Consider the following 18,323-nt stretch of genomic DNA (forward strand, 5'->3'; position numbering starts at 1 on the left):
TGATTTCCTTCCTAGGCTTTTTAATGAATAATTTATTCATAAAGACTATAGATTTATATCATCTTTTGTTAATTTACAGGCTAGTGAACTATAGTTTTCAAACTAGTCTAACCAGAGTCACTAATTTTTCTTGTCTCTTTCTCAGCTATTAATCATCAATTTTTATGGTAGAATATGTGCTGCTGATTAAGTTTATTTGCTACTTCATTTTGTTTTCTCCTCATTTGGGGTGATGCATTTTTCCCTAAAGAAACAACAACAAATATCTCTTTCCTTGGTCATCTTTGCTGCTTGCCTTTCCAACTCCCAAAATTTCAGTTAAATTAGTAGTATATAATGTTACAGAATAAAAACAACAAGATGAATATAAATAGGCTCATTTAGTTTATGTAAAATCAAATTATTGCTAACTTGTTTAGTGTACTTTATAATAACAACTATTCATGTGTTCATAGGGCTGCATTGGGTAGGCAGTGTGTTTAACAAATCTTTCCCTTTAAGAGCTAAGGTAGGAAATTGATGCATGTGGTGTTATTCATAATGATTGTTTTAAAGAAATAACCTATTGATTGGAATTTGTTCAGGTATTTTCTTACGTTTTTTAGGAATGGCAGAATTCTATTCAGAAGAATGCAGGCCTTGCTTTTATTGAACTCATCAATGAAGGAAGGTAATGTATTTTATATCCATTATATTTTACTTTAAAATCTTATTGTATTGTTACCATTGAAACTGATAATTTTTTTTTTGGTGCTATATTGTTTTTGTAGTTAGTAACGTAGATAGTAATTATTACAAACATGTCAATATTTAATCATTTAATGGTTTTCTTCATCATTACATGCTTAATGATAAAATTCTGGTTTTACTTTTTAGTAAGTAAGGCCGAGTTTAGCAAAAGTAGACTGATGATTCGATTAGCAGATCTAAGAAAACAGATACTTATTCGGACTTCCTATTAACTCCTATTTGTAAAGCCAATAGCTAGAATAAGATATCTGTATTTTCTCTCTCATGCCGTGACCTGCTTATAAGGGAGAAATGGATAAAGTTTTGTTCCGTGTTGTGATGAGAAGGTGGAGGGAAGAGGACATTTGGTAAGGTTTCCATTTAAAGAGTAGGGATAGATGAATTTAAGGAAAGAAAAATTCATTAGTAGGAAAGAAAAGTGAAGAAAGTACTGACGTGAAAAAGAAAGATACAATGGAGAAAATAGATTTAAGAGAGTGAGATAATTAAAAGGTTAAAGTAAATTGAGGAAATGATGAGTAGACAACTTGGTGTTTGTTTTAGCAGCTGATTTTGAATTAATTGAACTGATGGCCCAAGGTATAGTTTAAAAGGTATGATTGGCCGCCTTTGGAAATAGTATTCTGAGCAAAATTATTATTTAGAAATATTTCTTTATAGAGTTCTGGATAATGTTGAGAGACTGATACCATTACTCTAGGAACTATTTGAACTAGTAATTAGGGATTAGCCTGTCTCATCGATGTTACAGAAAAGGAAGAAAGGGTATTAATAACTTTATTTGATATTAAATACTACTGAAATTCTTCCACTCAGCAAATATAGTTGCTAATAGACTAGTATTGAAAACAAACCTGCAATTATAATACTTTATCATAAATTCTGTGCTAGAATTAAGTGTAGGTTACGAAGTTGGTAATGTGAAAAAAAAAGAAACAACTCCACAATTTAGTATGGAAGAATTAGGCAAAGTTTACCTAGGGAACATGATTCTTGAGATATATTGTCAAAGATGAATAGAGTTAGTCATGTAGACGTTGGAAAGTAGAATTATGGATAAATTGAAGGACTCGTGTGTGAAAAGCATTTAAAATTGAGAGAATAGATTATATTTAGACACTGATGTGGGAAGTTTATAGGATATTCAAGCGTGTGTGTGTGTGTGTGTGTGTGTGTGTGTGTGCGCGCGCGCGCGCGCATGCATGTGAGTTGTTGGAATAGATTGGGTATCTGGATCATAAAAGGTTTAATGTACCATATTTGGACTGTCGTTTAAAAGTGATGGGAGGCCTTCGAAATTTTTAGTAAAGGAGTATAATGTGAAATTTTTTGGTTTTGGAAAGATAATTGGCATAAATGTTCAGGATGGACTGAAGGAGAGAACTGATTGAAACCAAGAACAGTAGCAAGGCTATTGCAGCAAACCACGTGAGAAATAGAGCTAAATTGTAATCTAGAGTCTGGCAAGTGGTAGGAAATCAATAGGTATTTTTCAGTGAGTGAATGACTAATAATTTAGTCTTACTATTAGCAAAAATTCTAAAGCGCTTATTCATAAAAATAGTTCTTTGACTGAATTTCAACACTGAGGTATTGGATGTTTTTAAAGTTTACACATAGAAAAAGAAGTGGTGCAAACTGTTGATTGAATGCACACTTGTTCTGCTTAATGCAAAACTAACAGTTTCAATCATTTATAGGGCTTATTTGTTTAAAGAAAACTTGTTAAAAAAGTTAATTTTGATTAGTAGAGGCTCTATTAAGTGTAAATACCCTCAATTATGCAAGTTATTCATATTTAATAGATAAGGCAGCATAGCCTTGTCATTAATATCATTGGCTTTGAAGTTAGCCCTTGGATTTATGAAAAGTACTTTTGCTTCTGTGAGCCTTTGTTTCCTTGTCCATTTAGTCAATATTTATTATGCACTGACTATGTACCATGAATTATCCTTGATGCTGGGGATACAGCAATGAACAAAACAGATAAAGATCCTTTCTTTGGTAGATCTTAAATTCAAATGGTCATTGACAGACTTTGAACAATAAACAAAATAAGTAATGGGTTGTATAATACTTGAAAGATGGTAAGTACTATGAAAAAAGATAATGTGGAGTACATTGAAGGGAATGAAGATTTTTGGAGGAAATATAAAAGATTGACATGGTTTGTATTTTAAATAGAGTGGCCAGATTAGAGCTCATTAAAAAAGTGACATTTAAGCAAGCTCTTGAAAAATGCAAAGGAGTTAACCACAAGGACATGTAGGAGAAAAGCATTTCAGTCCTAGGGAATAGCTAGTATATAGACGAAAGCTTCTCTGGCATGTTTGAGGAATGAAGCCAATATAATAATAACGAAGTGATGAAACTGGAGAGAAATAAGAAATAAGGTCAGAGTTATAACTCAGGGCAAGATTTTTGTCTAGAGCCTTTGCAATTTATTCTGTGGGAAATGACAATGACTGCATGATTTCGAGAAGGGAGACAATCTGCCTTATGTATAAAAAGATTACATGGGCTGATGCATGTTGGAATTTAAGGATAGATGTGAAAGGATCAATAAATATGATGGTGACTTGGACAAGGACAGTTAGCAATAGAGGAGGTAAGAATAGTAGGGTTATGAATATATTTTGAAGATAGAGCTGATAGGATTTACTAATGAATTGGATGTGGGTGTCAGAGAAAGCTAAGTCAGATATTATTCTTAAGATTTTGGCCTGTGCAGCTGAAGAGAAGTGTTTCCGTCAACCAGGATGGAAAAGGCTGTGGATAAAACAGTTATTGGGGAAGATCAGGAGTTCAGTTTTGGAAATACTGATTTTTAGATTGTCTATTAGACTTCCAAGTCGAAGAAGCTATTGGCTAGTTATTTCTCCAGACTAGAGATATAAATTTGGGTGTATAAGCACTTAAATGGTATTTAATGTTTTGAGACTAGGTGAAATCATTAAGGTGGTAGCATAATGACTGAGTTTTGGCCACTGCCTTAGTTATTTCTAATTTGGACAGGAGTAATTTTGGGAGAGTAGAGTGGGGAAAAGCCTATTTGCAGTGGATTTAGAAAACATGAAAATAGGAGAAAAAGAATAAGAGAATGTGTATAAACAGTTCTTTAGAGTTTTGCTACAAAGGAGCACAGATAAAATGGGGTAGTAGCTTGTGGAAGGTAAAAAAAGTCAAGGGAAATAGGGTTTTAAAAATGAGAGCAGGACAACAGAGGTTCATGATGATGTGTGAGAAAATTAGGGAGATTAGATTTTCTGGAGTGACATTTTTGAGTAGATTAAAGAATAGAGGAATTTGTATACAAATGCAGGATTGGCTTAAAGTAGATTATGGGTAGGTCATTTGTGGTAACATGGGAAGACATTTTATGTAGTTCTAGAGGCTGGTAGGTAAATATGGAAGTAGAGTGAGAGACGAGTTTAAAAAGATTGAGATTATGCCTAGTGAGTATGAGAGATAGGACAAGGTAGAAAACTTTTATGTAGGAGAGTGATTGTCAGTAGGAGCTGGATAAAGAAGAAAGAATCTAAAAGAGAGTAACTGTAAAGAAAATAATAGGATTGGTTGATTGGAGATCTAAGGACTGTTAGCATTAGGATAGTAGAGAGTGAGCTATAAACATGAGAGGTAGCAGAGCTTGGAATACATAGAACCAAGGCCACTTAGTTACTGAAGTGATGAGATCTGGCATATGACTATGCAATCAATGGCTGAGGTAGGGTGGAAGACAAGATGGTAGGAGAGAGGAGTTCAGGGAACTGACATACCAGGATCTTGGTTCACTCTGAGTCTCATGTCTGTAGACTATACCACTTAACATCTCTCATCATTGGTGTCTCTATGTGTCCCTCAATGAATTCTCATTTATTTCTCAGTGATATTAGTTTTTACATCACTGTCACTTTCATCAACACTGTTCTTATAATAATTTTTGCTGGTTGCATCCATGTTGTAGCATGTATCAGAATTTTTGTTTCTTTTTTTTTTTGATTAGGAGTCTTCCTTTGTGTGGATATACCACATTTTATTTATCCCTTCAAAAGTCAGTGGACATTTGGATTGTTTTCTGTTTTGGGCTATTATAAATAATGCTGCTATGAATATTTGTGTACAAGGCTTTTGTGTAGACATATGTTTTCATTTCTCTTGGGTAGGTATCTAGGAGTAGAATTGTTGGGTTGAATGGTAAGTCTATGTTTAACTTTTTAAGGAACTGCTGGGCTGTTTTCTCCTAGTCAGCCTAGTGGGTATCTTACTGTAGGTTTTATTCGCATTTTCCTAATAGCTAAGGATGTTGTATGTTTTTCAGGTGCTAATTGTCTATTCATATGCCTTTTTTAGAAAAATGTCTGCACATCTTTTGCCTATTTTTAAATTTCATTGACTTCTGGCTTTTAAATAGAACGTTATATGTTTCTGGATACAAGTCCTTTGTCATATACATTATTGCTCAGTCTGTGACTTGTCCTTTCATTTTCATTGAAGAGCAAAAGTTTTAAATTTTGATAAAGTTTAATTTACCTATTTTTTTAAATTTATAATTATGTTTCTGTCAGAAAATTTAAGAAATTTTACCCTAATGCAAGGTCCTGGATATTTTCTCTGCCCCCACCCCCCATCAATACTACATTGTTTTTCTAGAAATTTAATAGTTTTAGCTCCTACATGAGGTCTGTCATTCATATTGAGTTAATTTTCTTGCATAGTGTGAAATAAAGGTCTAAGTTCAATTTTTCCATGTAGATATCCTAATACATGGCACCATTTGTTGAAAAGGTCATCCTTTTCCCCACTGAATTGTCATCACCTTTATTTAAAATCAGTTGACCATAAATGTAAGTGATTTATTTCTGTATTCCTAATTCTGTTCCGTTGATCTCTTTATCTGTCTTTATGCCATTACCATACTGTCTTTATTGCTATGAGTTTGTAACACATTTTGAAATTAGGTATTTTAAATCTTTTATGTTCATTTTGAAAATTGTTTTGACTATTTTAGATTATTTACATTCCCATATAAATTTTGGATCATCTTGTTAATGTCTATAAAAAAGCCTGTTGGGATTATGATAGGGATTACATTCACTTTATAGATTAATTTGGGGATAATTAGCATTTAACAGTTTTGAGGTTTCTAACCCATGAATACTGATTGTTGCTCCATTTCCTTAGATCATTTTTAATTATTAGCAAAGTTTTTAGTATAGAAGCATTATACATAAAAATTATGCCTGTGTATTTTATTCTTTTAGAAATATTGAATGGACTTAGTAGATTTTATCCATTGTAGTGATATCTTATTGATGTAATTTGAGTTTCCCTGTTATGATAGAACATATGATAGAGAATTTTTTCATTTGCTAATTTGTCATCAGTATATATTCTTTGGTAAGGTATCTCTTAAGGTCTTTGGCCCATTTTTTAACTGGGTTTTCTTATTATTAAGGTTTAAGTGTTCTTTTTATATTTTGGATAAGAGTCCTTTATCAAATGTCTTTTGCAAATATCTTCTCCCAGTCTAGGTTTTGTCTTCTAATTCTCTTGACATTGTCTGTCATAGTTTATGTACATTTAGTTTATCAATTACTTCTTTTGTGGATCATGCCTTTGGTTTTATTTTTAAAAAGGCACAGCTGTACCCAGCTCATCTAGGTTTTCTCCTGTGTTATCTTCTAGGATTTTTATAGTGTTCTATTTTCCATTTAGGTCTGTGATCCATTTTGAGTTAATTTTTGTGACAGCTGTAAGAGCTAATTCTAGACTTATTTTTCCATATGTGGATGTCTGCCATTTGTTGAAAACAGTATGGTTGTGCATTGTATTGTCTTTGCTCCTCCATTGTCGGAGCTTGGTTGACTATTTATGTGGGTTTATTTCTTGGCTCTCTATTCTTTCACCAGTACCTCACTGTCTTGATTTCTGTAACTTTATAGTAGTCTTGACATTGTGTAATGTTAATCTTTTAACTTTGTTTTTTCTTCTTCAATATTGTATTCTCTATCGTCAGCCTTTTGCTTCTCCATATTAACTCTACCATCACTTTGTTGATATTTGCAAGATAACTTGCTGAGATTTTGAATTAGATTGCATTAAATTTATAGATCAAGGTGGGATGAACTGCCATCTGAACAATATTGACTTCCTGTCTATAAACATGGAATATTCCTCCATTTATTTAATTCTTTAATTTCATTTATCTGAGTTTTATAGTTTTCCTTATATAGATCTTATACATATTTTGTTAGATTTATACCTAAGTATCTTATTTTTGAGGTTGCTCATAAAAATGGTATTGTGTTTTTAATTTCAAATTCCATTTGTTCATTGTTGGTATATAGGATAGCATTTGACTTTTGTATACTAACCTTGTATTCTGCAGCCTTGCTATAATCACTAATTAGTTCCAGGAGGGTTTTTTTTGTTTTTTGTTTTTGGTCTATTGTTTTGGATTTTCTACATAGACAGTTATATCATCTGTGAACAGACATTCTTATGTCTTTTTTCTCAGTCTTTATGCTTTTTTATTTCCTTTTCTTATCCTATTGCTTTAGCTAGAACTTCTGTGATGTTGAAAAGTAGTGTAGTGATCTTAGTGAGAAGGTTTTGAGTTTTTCATCATTAAGTATGATGTTAGGTACAGGTTTTATGGTAGGTATTCTTTACCAAGTTCAGGAAGTTTGCTCTGTTCTTTAGAGTTTTTATCATGAATGTATGTTGGATGTTGTCAAATGCTTTTTCTGTATCTGTTGATATGATCATGTGAGTTTTCAGCTTGTTGATGTTTGATGGATTACATTAATTGATTTGGAATATCGAGTGAGCTTTACATGCCTGGGATAATTCTTACTTGGTTGTAGTGTATAATTCTTTTTATAATTGTATTCAGTTTTATTTGTTGATTTTTAAAAGTTACTTGGCATTCATTTGTGAAATTTATCTCTGCTGTGCTATGGTGCTTTTATGTTGCTATTTAGCTTTTTCAAAATTTTAATTTTTGTCTGGCTTTTTAGGAACCATCCCTTTTGTCTATGGCATAGAGGTCAATGAATGATTGGTTAGAAGTTTTAGTGAGACCTTTGGCCACATAGAGCTGGTAGATCGATATATCTGATCTATATATTAGCTATGTATATATAGCTATGGTTGTTTCATTCTCGGTATCTCTTTCTTCAGTTTCTGGTGTGTTCTCTGGTCTCCTTCTCACCCTAATTGCAAATATAATCTCAGCTATAGGCTTTTCCTCTTTTCAGCTTGGCATGCATTCATTGCCCTCTCTTCCAAATCAAGTCATCCAGCTGTTAGTGAAGTTGCTGGTTTCCAGAAGCAGCCACAGCCTGTGGTGTTCAGATGGGGCATTCCCAGAAAAGATTGCTACAGACTCTATTTGTCCTTACTCAGTGTTTAGCCGATTTTTGTGAATAAAATTATTAGGATTTTGTTGTTTGCCTTTGGCCAGTTTTCAGAACCCTGAAGTGATTGTTATTCTTAATTTCTATACTTGTTTTTCTGGGAGATAGTTTGTTGACTTCTTTATTCGACCATAGCTGGAATGTCCACCACCAGATCTCTTCATGTCTGGTCCTGCTCATTTAAATCCCAGTTCAGATGTCACCTCCTCAGAGAAGTCTTTCCTGAAACTTGTTATCAAGATTACTTTTACCTTATTTCTTAAAATGTTTTCTCCTTCTCTCTTATTCTCTTTCCATGTTTTTATTGTCTGTCTCCTCCTTATATTCTCTAAGGGCAGTCACCCTGTCTCTTGTTTATGGTTGTATCCCTGTCTTGAGGAGAAGTGCAAATTCAGCAAATATTTGTTTTATTGATATTTTCTCTGTAAGTACATTGTATTTTAGTTTTGGTTCCAATTATTATTTGTACATACGTAACATTTTCTTAAACATAAATTCAATTTCTGCAAATAATCTTGAGAATAGTCAGATGATATTTCTTTGAAAATTTTTACCAGAAGAAAATACATATACATATAACATATTTTTACATTAAAAATTCTATATTTTTGTGAAGAAATGAATTTTCTTATGTTATTCTCAGATGACCTTATTCAGAATAGGTGATTCTTATTATTTCTTAACCAAGGAACGATTATTCGAATAACTTACTTGTTTTTATATCATCTGTGATCATAGATTTTATAATACCCTTTTGCTAATTTCTTATCTGTGCTTCTCTTGCTCTGTTTGGATTAGTTACCCTCCTATGGTTAGAAGGCATTATACTTCAGTCCTTAACCTATAGAAAATACTTAGCCTTTGTCTTTTAAGTAAATGTAAGAAATAAACAGTGGTGGAAAGAAAACTAACATTCACTAGTGAAATACTGGCGGTTGTGTCTGAAATTTTTGTTATATTTTTATTTACAGGGTAAAATGTATTTTAAAGGAACAATTCAGAGATTAATTTTTTTTAATTAGTAGATTTGTCTTTCCTTTTATAAAAGTATCCAATACATTGAGGTTAAATGAGGCTACACACTGTGGATGTATTTGTGAAGTAGTTTGTAATGTTCGGCTACTGGACTTAATCCCAGGGGCCAGAGAATAAGTAATAAGGGTTTTTCTTTTCACTGCAGAGACTACTAACCTTTTTTTTCTTATTATGTAAGTCTGACCTGCCTTGACCTCATTTATAGAGTAGCTATTATAAATTTGGTCCTTGATTAATGTTTTATTAGTGTAAATAAATTGAAGACCTTTACAGACTGAGACTACAGTTTAAAGTTTATCTTACTTGATGGGTATTAGCAAATCAATTACTTAGGTCAGAGATAAGTTGTTTGGTAGAAAATGCTTCTTAACTTACCTTTTTAATTGTTTGATAAGATACTTTTTCTGGTAATATGTTTTGATATTTCTTAGTTCAATTATTGATATTTTTATGCAAACAACATTCCCTTTTAAACAAATTTATTTTTAGTAATAAAATAATCTGTAATCACTAACATAATCAAGTAATATTTCCTTGACAGTTTTTACTAAGACAAAAGAAAATACATATCTATGTAATAAAAAGATTTAAGTTAAAATTAAATTTCTACATTTGTGAGAAAGAAGATCGTTATTCCTGAATCATAATTTTGTTGCATGATCTATTGAATTGTTATCATCATTTCTGTTTACTTTTTAAATGTGCAAGTAATAGATCTGAAAGAGTTTTGTTCCTTCCGAAAGGCATACATTTCTTTAAACAGCTTTAAATTCTTTAAAGAATATCGAAGCCTTGTTTTAGAATGTTCTATGATGCTGTGGCACCACATTAATAGGAAAGAGGAAAGTCAGTTATCACAATTTTCTCACCTTTCTTAAATAAAATCTGAAGGTTCAGTGTTTTACTAAATTCAAGTGTGGTAGGTCACATTATTAAGTATTTTGGGCTTCAGTTGATTTATTTGTATACTTGATTTTGTTTTAATTGCTTTTTCCTTCACCTTCAACATGTATTTAATTGAAAAATGAATTTAATTAAACTAATTCCAATAGAACTGTTGCTTACATTTTTAAATATTTTTGTCAACAAATCTTAAAAGTCTTTTCTCATATGGATAAAGGGTTTAGATTTCATATTTTGCCTTTGTTTTTGTTTCTGTTATTCTTAATGGTTTTGCTGATAGTTTTTCTAAAAACTTAAGTATCTCAATATGGATGTTAATTTTGCCAGCAGAAATAGGTCCAGTTGCTACGTAGCCGTTCTTGCTGCCAGCCTGCCTATCATCTATCCCACAAATATTTTTAAGCTCCTGATGTTGTTCAAGGCAGCTGCTGTGTGAACATTACTAAGTCTTATTACTTCACTTGTTATGACTTGTGTTAGAAGGAAAAATGTATTGGATAAATCATCCTATATATTTTATATGTTTAGGTAGTCCTGTTTTTGTTCTTATACTCTGGAATTCTGAAAAAGCAGTGCAGATTCTCTGTAAAACATTTTTTGTAACTTAAAATGTCAAAGAAAACCCTATGGAATTTCCTGTCTTTCTTGTTATGTAGTTTTTAATTTTTCCTCATTTAGATTTTAAAGTAAAAAGTAGACACAATTCCATTGGCTGATCAAAGCTTTTAAATTTCTAATGATAAAAATCAGCAAAGTAGTAAACTGAAACAAAGTCTAAAGGTACAATATTTGTTAAAAATTTTAAGATACAAATTTTCATCTTTGAATTTTAAACTTTGTTAGTTACATAAACATTATAAAATCATCTATAATTATAGTATTGGGTTTAGTTTACTAAAAATACATTTCGACAATGTCCATAGCTTCCTAGGATTTTACTCTTAAACCTGCTGTTACAATTCTTTTCTTTTTCCTATCCTTGAAAAGCACAGAAAGGGCAGACTATCCCACATACTGTTGGGCACATTGCTTTAATTATCCTCTGGGGATAGTTGGAATCTGCTTATTACAGCAATAATTCAGACTTGTATCCGAATATGTAAATGGCCCTCATAAAAGACATAATGCTTCTAGTACTAATACACTTGTCTGTCTTTTCAAAATTCAACTGCTTAAATTGCACTTTTGCTTTCTGAGCTTTCATTTAGTATCTCCAGCATTTTCCTTCACTCTAAATATCATAGATTCCTAATAAATGTCTGTGAGATAAGTGAATAGAAGGATGAATGGAAGGGAAAGTGAAGAGGGAGAAGAAAGGGAGGGAGGGAAAGAGGACAAAACATTTTTCTTTTCATTCTGACCTCCTTGGCTATTATCTGGGTTATATTTTGGTAAAAGATAAAAGTATTTGTCGCACTTAAGTAAACCGTGTGGCTAGGATATAGTCTTACCTGAACCAACCCAAAACAAAATCTGAATTGGAGTGGTGTATATCTCTTGGAAACTCTGGAGAGTTTCTAAAAGAGCCACCTGCTTTCTGGTTACATTTTAAAAATTATACGTGTAGTAAGATGTTTATAGAAAATTTTTAAATATTACAAACATTTGTTTGGATATGATCTTATTTGGGGGGTAAAATGAGAGATCATTGCCTCAAAGATTTGTTGAGAGATTTTTATCTGTTTACTCTAAACCCTGCATTGAAGTGATAATGTTTGTGTAGATTGTTTAGAAAGAGGTATGTGCTGTTCTTTTCTTTAAAGATTAGGCCCTTTAAATTGATGTTTAGTATTTGGTGAAAGTTTAATAGCTTATCAAAGAGGACTAGAATTTTCCTCCCTTAATTAGGATAAACATATATAGATTTTTTTTTCTTGTGTTGGCTTTAAGATAGTCATATGGTTAAATTACTCTTAACTTTTAATTTTCTAGCTTGATCTGTTTTCTTTGGTTACTTTTTAGGCTTATTTTATTCTCATTGATGTAAAACAGTGGTGCTGCAGTTAAGTCGTGTTTTTCACCCCCTAAAAATGTTAAATTCCACTAGGTTTCAGAGCTTTAAGTTTTTAGCACTGCAGGATTTGCTTTTTAACCTTTCTCATCAAGGCCAGGTTTATAACTTTTGGAGAAAAGGTGGTGTGCATTTAGCATGCCTGTAGAATATGCTTATGGTTGCATAGAAGTTTGATATAGATTTACACATTTTTAAAAACTACAATAGTTTATAAATAAATGGAATCATTTACTATATTAAATGAAAATAAGTGTAGAAAAAATGGGAGGCAAACTAAGGGTCAGAGAAAAAGGAAAGAAAGCTGAACTCTTAAGAGTTAAATGAACATACAATGAAGACAGACTAAAATCACTTCAGTCAGAGAATACTTACCCACCCCAGCTATGTGCTGGTCCACGTTCTCGGCTTTGGGGATTTGGCAGTGAACGGAATAGACATTTTCATTTTCATACAGTTTATTTCAATTGTCGTGGATAGACAGTGAAGAAATTTTTAAAAGTATATTATGTCAGAGAGTGATAAAGGCTATGAGAAAGTTAAAATGCAAGGAGGATAGGTACAATGTGGGCCAGAAGATGTGACAATTTCAATAAAGTGGTCAGCAGGGGATCTAAAAGAATGAGTTCCTATGGAATGGTAAGCAAATGCTACTGGCAGTTATAGGAAACTAGAAGATGGTAGTTACATTATAACAGAGAAATCCTAAGCTGGATTCCAAGTGGGGTTTTTGCTTTTCTCCGTGAAACTATCTCAAGTCCCTCTTTATACACACATGGTTTAGAATAATTTCTTTCATAGTCCTAAGAATTTTTTTTCCTCTTGAACATGCCAGATAGCTAACTTGCTCTTCTTCCATTCTAGCCTAACTACTGCCACGAGTTATCGTTTTAAAATACTCAACTAGGGGTTACTGCACAAAATAAGTTTGGAAAAATAGGTTGATATCAGGTTGTGACATTTATGTTAAATTTGAAATTTACACCAAGTTACTGAGCTGTTACATTTTCAAGAAGAAATTACTTTATGGGGGTGTTTGCTATTTCCATTACAGTTGTAGTAAGGGGGCATGGATGCATTGTAGTCTCCCCGATAAAGGATTTTGGCTTCCAGAAGTAGCTTCCACTCTGACTAGTTCTGAACTGAGAAAGATCTAGATTGATTTTAAATCTGTATGCAGCCTGCTAAAGAATTTTGAAGTTACTTTAAATATTCTTTTGTTGGTCACCAGTCTGTTCTTTCTAAGGCTTAAAGCTAGTGTATTCTGTGATGTTAGACTCTTTATATCTATAACATAAAGTAGTTACAGAGAGCTTTACCAGAAAAGAGTGGAGGGATACCAGTTTAAGGATTTTTTGTAATATTGAATATGCCATGTATGTGTTGGGAGTGGGAGGGAAAGAGATGTGAGCAAGGAGTCAGTTACATGGAGAGTTAGGTAATAATTTTCACTATAAGAATAAATGGAAATACAGTCTGAGAGGTGAGATTTTAGTAGTTGTCATATTAGTGAAGGAAGACTTTGGAAATAATTTTTTCCACTTAGTTTTGGTTTGCGACTGTTATCTGTGGTTAATTCTAAAGAAATCACAATGTTAGAAGGATTGCCAATTCAGGAACATTGCTTCCATATTCTGAGTTGTTAGGGTGCAGAAAAGTGGTAACTTTCCTTTCCCTTCAATGGTGAAGATGTTTAGTAGAGGAAATCTGACAGTTGCTGCTAATGGGGGTCACAGAAAGCCCAGGAAACAGAGCAGCAATATTGGAACACTCTTGGTGAAAATGTGTATATGTGCTTACCCAAGGTCTAGGCTAGTATAATCAGATGTGGACAATGGGCTATAATGTAGTTACGGGGGATGGTTGTCATCGTTACTGTTATTTATTGAGCCTCTAGCGTGAATCTTTTCTATTTGGTCACTTGATAGGGCTGTTTGTTTCCTAAGGCTGACACAAGCATTTTTTTTTCTCCTTGTACTGTAGGTATAAATTATACATAGTTTTTCTTCTTAGTATTAAAATATGTGTATCATTTTGTGCTCTGCATTTAGAGATGTAATCTATTATAAAGTAAACCTTATATTTTGAGACTGCTTATTATGATTAAAACTTTAATTTATCTCTAATTCTTTGTTACAAAGTATAGTTTGCACAAATATTAAATTACAGTTGGTAAATACTGTATGATTTGTATATTTAGAAAAATATGCATTATAGATAGAAAGAATTGGACCCTTTGAAAAGTGAGCAAAATTATTCATTTAGACATCTTATTATTTTGTTTTTAGATCTTCCATAAAGAAAGGAAAAGTCATATTTGTATGTTTCCCTTAAATGTATAGTCAGGGACTTCTGAAATACTAGATTTAAAAGCATTTTGTAAATTATTAAGAAAAAATATATATGCTGCCTTTCTTCTTTGGAAGTAATATTAAATACTTTCTATACACCCTAATCAAATTTTATAATATTCTTTTAAATAAGATTAGACAGCAATATTTTGTATTATGCAGCGAAAATGCTTCAAATTTATAATATAATTATGTCTGACTTAAAAGCTCTAGATTCTTGCTTTCAATTACTTAGATAAATTTAGATACTTATCTACTTAAAGCATTGCCACAAACTATTCATTTATCAAATAATGATTGAGTTTAGCTTACTTGAACAGTAGTACCTCGTAGGTGCTCTGGTTGATTGAAAAAGAAGAATAAGTAAAAGATATCTTTCCTCAGTCACTTGTGATCTTGATAGGGAAAATAGAGAAATATACATAATAGTTTAATAGGATTTTTATGATACTGTATAAACAAATATAGTATATGGTATATACACAATAAACATAGGGTAATGATTGACATAAAATAAAGCATTTGTAGGATAGAATTGCTGAATATTCTATAGATGGAAAGAAGATTGAATTGGATACTAAAGAAATTAAGATTTTAAATGTAAAGAAAGGAGAAATAGATGGGGGGTATGGTTTTGGCACTCATTTTCTGTCATTCATTTAGTACCGGTTTATTCATTATGTGCCAGGCACTCTGGTGTTCGAGGATGTAGCTGTGAATAAGACTGTCTACTATCTCGGGGGAGAGGACAAATAAGAAACAAGTTAATGAACAACTAAGATAATTCTGATAATAATACATGTTTAGAAGAAAATAGCAGGATAATGTTATGAGAACAAAGAGGGGAAAGCTTATAGGGAGGACAGATAAAGAGTTTAGAGATTTGTGAAGTGGCACTTGATTTGAATGAAGAGAAATTTGAAATAAATCACAACTTTTTAAAGTGAAGAAATAGCAAGAACAAAGCCCTTGAGGAGAGAATGATGGTAGTATATTATTGAAACAAATGAAAGGATAGAGTGGCTAGAGCAAAAAAGGGAGAGAGTAAGGTTTGGAAATGTCAGAAGTATTCGGGTTTCAGATCCCACAGGGCCCTGTAAACTATGGTGAGAGATTTGGGTTTAATCTTGTTTGGTAAGAATATATTGCAGTTTTAAGCAGAGGAGTAGGATGATGTGACTTAGGGTTTGTTTTGTTTGTTTGTTTTGTGATTGTGGCATTTAACAGTTTATTTTTTAAATTTATTCACTGTGGTAAATTATACATAACATAAAATTTACCACCTTAACCATTTCAAAGTGTAAAGTTCAGTGACTTTAAGTACATTCACATTGTTTTGAAACCATTATCACCATCTGTCTCCAGAACTCATTTCATCTTGTCAAACTGAAACTCTATGCTCATTAAATAGTTACCCATTCCTTCCTCCCCTCCTTCCCAGCGCTGGCAGTCACCATTGTGCTTTCTGTCTCTGTGAATGTGACTGCTCCAGGTACTTCTTGTTAATGGAATCATACAGTGTTTGTCCTTTGTGTTTGGCTTTTTTCACTTAGTGTAATGTCTTCAAATTTCATCCATGTTGTAGCACATGTCAAAATTTCCTTTCTTTTAAAGGCTGAATAAGATTTCATTGTATGTATATATCACATTTTATTTATCCATTGCACCTTTTCTTGTGCCTATTTATTAGTCATTTATATATCTTCATTGGAGAAATATCTATTTAGTATTTTCTCAGTTTTAAATCAGGTTGTTTATTTTTATGTTGAGTTGTAGGAGATTTTTGTATATTCTGGATATTAACTCCTTATCAGCTATATGGTTTGCAAATATTTCTCCCATTTTATGAAATATCTTTTTACTTTGTTGATTATATCCTTTGATGCACAGAATTTTCAAATTTTGGTGTAGTCCAGTTTATCTGGTTCTTTTTAAAAAAATGTTGCTTGTGCTCTTGTCATATCTAAGAAATCATTGTCAAATCAAAGGTTATGAAGCTACGATTTGATCTTTAATCCATTTGAGTTAATTTTTGTGCATGGCGTAAGGTAAGGGTCCAACTTTATTCTTTTGCATGTGGATGTCCAGTTTTCCCTACCCCATGACATATGTTTTTTAAAAGAATGAATTTTGGTAGTGTCAGTGTATTGAGGAAGAATAGATACAAATGAATCAGTGCAGAATCTACTCCTGAAATGTTCCAGGCAGGAGCTGAACATGGCTTGACTGATGTGATCGCTATGGTGATGGAGATATATAGATAGATATGCGATAGAATTAACAATTAAAGCAGCAGAACTTGGCTTCATGAATTAGATGTGGAGGTGAGGGAAAGATAAATCAAAGGTTTAATCTTAGGGTTAATTTAAGTGGATTTAGTTGCTGTTTATAGAAGTGGGAGAAATGAGGTAGGGATAGGCGAAGAGGTTTTGTTGAAAGTTCTAGGTAGTTAAAATCAAGAGTTCAGTTGTGAAATGTTAAATTTGAAATGCCCATTGAGTATCCAAGTGAAAATTTTAGTCGACAGTTACCTGTGTGAGTCGAACATACAGAGAACCAGGAGTAAGGTTAGAGATATAGGAGTCAGCAGCAACAGGTGAGAATTAAAGGTCATAGGATGGGTTATATAATTTAGAGGAAAGGGCACAGAAATGAGTTTTGGAATGCCTCAACATTTAGTGGTAATGCAGACAAGGAGACAGTAGAAAACGAGACAGTGTAGAAGCAGCTATTGAGTAGGAGGAATACCAGGAATGTGCTATTTTAAGAACTGTAAGGTACTTACCACAGTCTACTATTTTCATGTAATCCTGATTTCTTATATTATACTGTAAACTGCCTGTGGATAGCATTATGCGTCTTTGTATTCCTCACATATAGTAGTCTAGAATGCTTGGCATATGCTAATATTGAGTTTATTTCCCTTAAAAGCATTGCTGGAGCCCCAGCAATCATCAGGCACTGTTCTTTGGTCTGGGGATATAAGGATAAGTTACATAAGGTTGGTGCCATCTGGAATGGAAGAAAGATTTGTAAATACATAATTGAGATGGTGTCATATAGAAAGATACAATGTAGTAAGTACCATAAAAAAAGGCATATGCACTTTGGTGTAGAGGATTAGTTTTATAGAGAGACACAGATGAAGGATCAGAAAAGGTTTTAAGTAGCTGACTTTTCAGTTTTACTGTGAAGGATGAATAAAATAGGCAGGATGGAATTAGAAGTGAGGTCATTCCTGGCTGAGAGAGTAGTAGGAACAGATGCAAAGAGGTACAAAAGTACAGTGCATATTGTTTGAGAAAGCAGTCTTAGAGTATAAAGGAGTAGCAAAAAGGAGCCTGGTTTCTAAGCCATGCAAAGTTGTTGACTCTCTTCTGTAGATCATGGGAAGATAAATATTTTTTAATGTGTACAGTGATAAGATTTTTGTTTTAGAAAAATGACCCTGTAAAGTATTCACTAGAATAATAAGACTAATGGAAAGAAGTTTGATTGGAGGCTGTTGTAGGAATTGAAGTTGAGTGCTTGAAGGGCACTGGAAAATATAGAGACAAACAGCTTTTAGAGTTATTGTGGAGGTAGAATGGACAGTACTTATAGTCTATCAGATGTCAAAGAAGTGTCAGGTATAACTGATATTTCTAGCTTCAGTAACTGGGTAAATAGCAATGATATTAGTAGAGAAGGAAAGAATGAATGATCTTTGAATAAGAGAATAGTTTAATAAATTATAGTACGTTCCATCCACAGAAATCCTCTGATGATAATGGTGCACCATAAAAATAAACAAGTTTGTATAGTATGGCTCTTCAGCATTAAAAAATATTTTATAAGCACATACATACACAC

General features: G+C 32.5%; 1 protein-coding gene across 6 annotated transcripts in view; it reads left to right on the forward strand.

The window, feature by feature from the left end:
* LRBA (LPS responsive beige-like anchor protein) overlaps positions 1 to 18,323 on the forward strand; it is a 573,246-nt gene that overhangs the window by 179,789 nt on the left and 375,134 nt on the right. The window contains exon 1 of one of the 6 annotated variants that reach the window (XM_023530216.1): positions 599 to 670. The exons of the other annotated variants lie outside the window; for them this stretch is intronic. The gene's annotated coding sequence lies outside the window, so the exon portion shown is untranslated. Of the gene's footprint in view, positions 1 to 598; positions 671 to 18,323 lie in introns of those variants that run through there. 6 annotated transcript variants of the gene reach the window in all.

Source organism: Pteropus vampyrus, unplaced genomic scaffold (genome assembly GCF_000151845.1).
Source record: "Pteropus vampyrus isolate Shadow unplaced genomic scaffold, Pvam_2.0 Scaffold47, whole genome shotgun sequence".
NCBI classification, from domain to species: domain Eukaryota; kingdom Metazoa; phylum Chordata; class Mammalia; order Chiroptera; family Pteropodidae; genus Pteropus; species Pteropus vampyrus.